General features: G+C 42.0%; 1 non-coding gene across 1 annotated transcript; it reads left to right on the top strand.

The window, feature by feature from the left end:
• Nucleotides 1–5,218: 5,218 nt before the first annotated feature.
• LOC141636116 (small nucleolar RNA R71) lies at nucleotides 5,219–5,327 on the top strand. The gene has a single exon (XR_012540750.1). It is a non-coding gene; the product is annotated as a small nucleolar RNA R71 (small nucleolar RNA).
• Nucleotides 5,328–6,401: the final 1,074 nt, after the last annotated feature.

Below are 6,401 nucleotides of genomic sequence, written 5' to 3'. Positions count from 1 at the left end.
ATGGGCTCCTTTCTTCGTCATTTATTACTCATAACTTGAAATCCCGTCAAAATTCCTACAAAAGACACTTGAAAGCATATCAAGTACCCTCTCCTCGTCTCTCCAAATTCAAGGAAACATATAAACAAAAGCAATACGTGAATTTAAATCCTAATTACAAACTAATAGTTTACAAAATCCGAGCTGCCTCTCGGTAGCGCTGGTTTTTGCGGTCCCGCACGACCGTAATTCTTCATCAGTAAGAAGAATCAATGGGGAAGAGGTCAAGAGCCTCTATTACCCCCACAAAAGCACCTTCATAGTATGTCTTCAAGCGTTGCCCATTCACTTTGAAGGTCTTTCATGTGTCAGAATGTAGTGTAACTGACCCAAATTTGTTCACATCAGTAACAGTGAACGGTCCAGACCATCTACTCTTCAATTTACCAGGAAACAAGCGCAAACGAGAGTTAAATAAGAGAACTTTCTCACCAACATGAAATTCTCTTTGCAAGATATGCTTGTCATGCCACTTCTTCGTTCGCTCCTTGTATACTTGAGCACTATCATAGGCATGCAGTCGAAATTCATCTAGCTCATTCAATCGCATCGATCGTTTCTCACCCATGATGAGGGATCCATATTCAGCTCTTTAATGGCCCACATAGCCCTATACTCAAGCTCCATAGGTAAATGACAGGACTTGCCATAGACAAGTCGGTAAGGTGAGGTTCCAATCGGCGTTTTGAAAGCAGTACGGTAAGCCCACAAAGTGTCATCGAGCTTCCGACTCTAATCCTTTCTGTTCTTGCTTACCACCTTTTCCAAGATCTGTTTCAGCTCTCTGTTGGAAACCTCTACCTGTCCACTGGTTTGAGGATGATAAGCCAGTCCTCTTCGGTGTGTAACGCCATACTTCTTCATGAGAGAATTGAGATGACGCTCATTGAAATGCTTGCCTCCATCACTGATCACTGCGCGAGGCACTCCAAACCGTGGAAAGATAGTCTTCTAAAATAGCTTAATAACAGATTTAGCATCACAAGTGGGGGTGGCAATTGCCTCCACCCATTTAGAAACATAATCTACTGCTACTAATATGTATTGGTTCCCAAAAGATGTAGGGAACGGCCCTTGGTAATCAATGCCCCAAACATCAAAAATCTCTACTTCGGAGATTCCAGTTTGAGGCATCTCATGCCTTTGCAAGATATTGCCAGTTCTTTGACAAGCATCACAAGAACGGACAAAGTTAGTAGCATCCTTAAGGATAGTAGGCCAATAAAAACCCGATTGCATTACCTTAGCAAAGGTTCGAGAAGGACCATGATGACCACCATATGAAGAAGAGTGACAATGAGAAAGGATGGCACGTACCTCACCCTCTAGGATACATCGTCTGTATATACCATCGGCACACTCTCGGAACAGATAGGGATCGTCCCAGAAGTACCTCTTCACATCATGCATGAACCTCTTCTTCTGCTGATAAGATAAGTCAAGAGGAAGTGTACCTCCTACCAAGTAATTGGCATAATCTGCAAACCATGGGGTATTTGCAAACTACTGACTAGAAGATGGTCGTCTGGAAAAGAATCATCGATGGGCAAAATCTCTCTTCCTGAGAATCTCAATCTGGACAAATGATCTGCAACAACATTTTCAGCACCAGACTTATCACGGATTTCTAAATCAAATTCTTGCAATAATAAAATCCATCTAATAAGTCTAGGTTTAGCCTCTTGTTTGGTTAAAAGATACTTTAAAGTCGCATGGTGGTGTGTACAATAACTTTAGAACCAACAAGATAAGCTCTAAATTTGTCTAATGAATAGACAATTGCAAGAAGCTCCTTCTCCGTAGTAGCATAGTTGATTTGTGCATCGTCGAGAGTCTTACTTGCATAGTAAATGACATGTAACACCTTGTCCTTTTTTGTCCCAAAACAGCTCCAATCGCATAGTCACGGCATCGCACATAATCTCAAAAGGAAGGCTCCAATCCGGAGATCGGATAATAGGAGCTGAGATAATGCTTGTTTGATCCTGTCAAAGTCTTGAACACACTTGTCAGTAAACACAAAAGGAGCATCTTTATGAAGAAGCTGAGTTAGAGGTTGAGCAATTTTAGAAAAATCCTTTATAAAGCGGCGATAGAACCCTGCATGACCAAGAAAACTACGCACACTTTTAACATTAACCGGGTACGGGAGTTGCTCAATTACTTCAACCTTAGCTCTATCCACTTGAATGCCCTTACCTGACACCAAATGACCGAGTACCACCCCTTCAGTAACCATGAAGTGGCACTTCTCCCAGTTGAGAATAAGGTTGCTCTCCTCACAGCGCTGCAAAACTTTAGTCAAGTTTCTCAAGCAAATATCAAAATTAGTACCATATACACTGAAATCATCCATAAAGACCTCCATGATAGACTCTATGTAATCAGAAAATATGGCCATCATACAACGCTGAAAGGTAGCAGGAGCATTACATAAACCAAAGGGCATCCTCCTATAAGCAAATACACCATATGGACAAGTGAAAGTGGTCTTTTCCTGATCCTCAGGATGAATGGGTATCTGAAAGAAACTGGAGTAGCCATCTAGGTAACAGAAATAACTATGACATGCTAATCTCTCTAACATTTGGTCAATGTAAGGAAGTGGGAAATGGTCCTTTTTAGTGGTCGTGTTCAACTTCCTATAGTCAATGCACATCCTCCATCCTGTGATATGTCTAGTAGAAATCAATTCATTTTTATCATTCTTTACTACTGTAGTACCTCCCTTATTAGGTACAACTTGGATAGGACTGAACCATTTAGAATCAGAAATAGAGAAAATAATACCAGCATCAAGTAATTTTTGTACCTCTTTTCTTACCACCTCCGCATTGGAGGATTTAGTAAATCTCGACCTTGTGCACTAGGCTTGTGGCCTTCTTCCAAGTGAATTCTATGCATACAAAAATCAGGACTAATACCTTTGAGATCGTCAATGCTATACCCAATTGCCTTTTTATGAGTTCTCAAAAAAGTCAACAAAGCAGATAGTTGACGTTGATTAGGTTAGCATTAACAATCACGGGTTCATCTCACGAGTCATCAAGAAATTCATATTTGAGATGAGAGGGAAGAGGTTTTAATTCAGGTTTCTTTACCTCAGTTACCTTAGGTGTGACACCCAAATGTATACCTTCCGATGTGGGCATTCCTCTCCAGTTAGAAGCCTCTCAATCTCGATGAACTTACGGACTCCATGAACTCGTCTCGATCACTGGATCCATGACAAGGGCAATCTCCAGAGGATCCTGTCCAAACACATAGGAAGACACTCATCAATAGTAAAATCAACAACATCTATACTATGACAAGTCTCTTCTATCATGGGGTTTTTCAATGCTTTTTCTAAGTTAAAAATAATCATATCATCCCCGCACTAAGGTCAATCTCCTTGCCTAACATCTATGACCACCCCCGCAGTATGTAAGAACGGTCCCCTAAGATGAAAGGGATTTGGTTGTCTTCACCATGTCAATGACAACAAAATCAACGGGGATGAAAAACTTCCCTATTCGAACGGGAACATCCTCTAACACCCCCAGTGGGTGTTTAACAGATCTATCGGCCATCTGAAGTGTCATATTAGTAACTGTCAATGGACCCATATTTAACTTTTTACAGATAGAATACGGCATAACACTGACACTAGCTCCCAAATCACAAAGAGCTTTACTAATAGAAAGGTGACCAATTTGACAAGGGATAGAAAAACTTCCTGGATCCTTTAATTTCGGTGGTGAGTTAATTGGCAACATGGCACTGCACTTCTGAGTGTAAGCAATAGTTTCCACCGCGGCAAAGGATCTCTTCCTTGTCAAAATCTCCTTCATGAACTTTGCATAAGCCGGCACTTGAGTAATTAGTTCAGTAAAAGGGACACTTACCTGTAGATTCTTCACGACCTCCATAAACTTACCGAACTGCTTATCCAGCTTGGATTTTTGTTGTCGGTGAGGAAAAGGTAGTGCAATGGTTATGGGCTCGGCTTGCTTCTCTTTAGAAACAACTTTTGAAACACCGTCTGCTGACAATTTGGGATCCTCGATCGAGTCAGAGGCGACTCGATCGAGGATCCAGCCAGCTCGATCGAGTCACCCCTGACTCGATCGAGGAACCTTTACAGGTTCAGCTGCTTCGTCTTTTTTACTTTTATCGTCAGCTCGTGTTTCAACTTCGTCAGGTTCTTTCTCATCATCACTAAGCTCCAAATTACCCAATCCTTTGGGATGCATGTAGGGGACCTCATCAACAATAATGGGCACATCTCTCTCAAGGCTTTGTAGGTTGGGATTCACATAAGAAGTACCGCTCCTCAGCTGAATAACATTAGCTTGCTCATGAGCTTGCTTACCTTGAGGAGGAAGACCTACGGCCTGTTTTGATGGGTTTTGAAGTGCCATCTGAGCCCCTTGATTATCTAGCATCTTGTTATGGGCAATCAACTCGAGATCCGAGCCGTCGCCTGCTGCATCGACAAAGTTTGTTGCAAAAGATTGCGCAACTCTGCCATATCATTGTTCGGAGCTTGTTGAGGAATTTGTTGAGGAGTTTTTGAGGAGGTGCGATATTGATTGTTGAACTGCTGGCCTCCTTGATTTTGCCTTTTATATCCCCCTTGTTGTTGATTACCGCGATTGTTAGGAGGGATATAAGGATTCTTTTTGCGGTTGTGATCTTTGCGGGTTTTGCACATTTCGGCTAGACCATTGAAGGAACGGATGCTCCTTCGTTCTTTCATTGTAAAAATTAGAGAAAGGTGTACCTTGTGCACCTTGTCCGTAAGCCCTGAAAGGTATTAACTCGCTCCAACGTGCTCATACAATCAGCTGCACCATGACCATCCAAACCGCATCTAGCACAAGTCTCCTCTACTTGCTGACTCATAGCATGAACTCTCTCTTTACTACCCAATGATTGGGTAGTCTTTATCTCGATAATTTGTAATTTGGGCTGAAATAGTCTCACTGTGTCTTGCGAGCACTATCAACTCCGATTACCTCGCGTGCTTCCCTAGGATTTCCATACCGGCGGTATGGGTAGCAATCGATCAATCAACTTCCACGCGTCAACATCATTGGTGTTATCTTGAAACCTCCCATTCGCAGATGAATCCAAAAGGGCACGATGATCGTCAAACAACCCGTTATAAAACTGGTTTCAAAGGAACCACTTTGGGAAACCATGATGGGGAACTGATCGAACTAAACGCTTGAAACGATTCCAAGCTTCATTCAAATCTTCAGTAGCTCCTTGCTTGAAACTAGTAATTTGATTCCTCAAAGCATTAGTCTTCTGAGGCGGGAAGTACCTCTTGTAGAAAGCAAGGGCCAAGGAATTCCAGTCTGTAACTCCCTCAATATCCATATCCATATCTCTTAACCACTCGTGACTCCATCTTTCATAGAGAAAGGAAAGAGCACCGCTTAACTTGATCTTGTGTCACTCCGGTGATAATGGAATAGAACGTGCAGTAAGTGACAAACTTTTCCATATGCGTCGTAGGGTCCTCAAGCACTGTCCCTCCAAACATGTTTCGTTCCACCAAATTGATGTAAGATGGCCGAATCTCGAATGTTCCATTGGTAGTAGTGGGCAGCTTGAATCCTTGTGGAATAGAAGCCAAGGTTGGCTCATAATGACTGGCTAGAGTAGGCATGATGATAGTTTCGGGAATATCAGGAATAGGAATATCAGGAATAGGAATTTCTTCCTCCTCCTCTTCGTAAGACCAACCGGCTGACTCTGTGGAGCTCGCCGTTTCGACGTCAAGTATACTCAAGTCTTCTACTTGACCCACTTCTTGATTAAATTTCCGTCTGTAGCGAAAAGTCTTCTCTGGTTCGGGATCAAAAGGAATAATCTCGGACCTATTAGACCGGGGCATAAACAGAACTAACAAGAAAGTGTGAGAACGGTCTCAAGGAACTGGGTTCCCCGAGACAAAAAGACAAAATAAACACAAAAAGACTAAACAATTGTTGCCTCCCAAGAACGGCGCCAAATTTGATGTGGCTAAAGTCGTATTACCAAATCAAAGTAAAACTATCTCAGGACTAACAAGAATAGCTAGTGATAAGACAGGTATCGAATCCACAGGGAGGCGGTAAAAGCTAAGTCTAAGAGTATTTAAGCTGTCTATAAGTAACCGATTTCGGGGGGTTTTGTTTTGAGTTGATTGATGTGACCATAATTGGCGCATATTTAGCCCCCGAATTAGCCTTGTTCCAATGCTTTTTAGTGCTTATTTGGGTCATTTCTTATCTTTAGTTCTTTGTTTTGCATATTCTTTGAGATTTTGATCCCTTGGTAGGAAAGGAGTAAGAATCTTGCATTTTCATGGCAAAACGAGACTAAATTGA

Source organism: Silene latifolia, chromosome Y, assembly GCF_048544455.1.
Source record: "Silene latifolia isolate original U9 population chromosome Y, ASM4854445v1, whole genome shotgun sequence".
Lineage (NCBI taxonomy): Eukaryota > Viridiplantae > Streptophyta > Magnoliopsida > Caryophyllales > Caryophyllaceae > Silene > Silene latifolia.
Note: the sequence above shows the minus strand (reverse complement) of the source record. Positions and strands in the feature narration are given on the sequence as shown.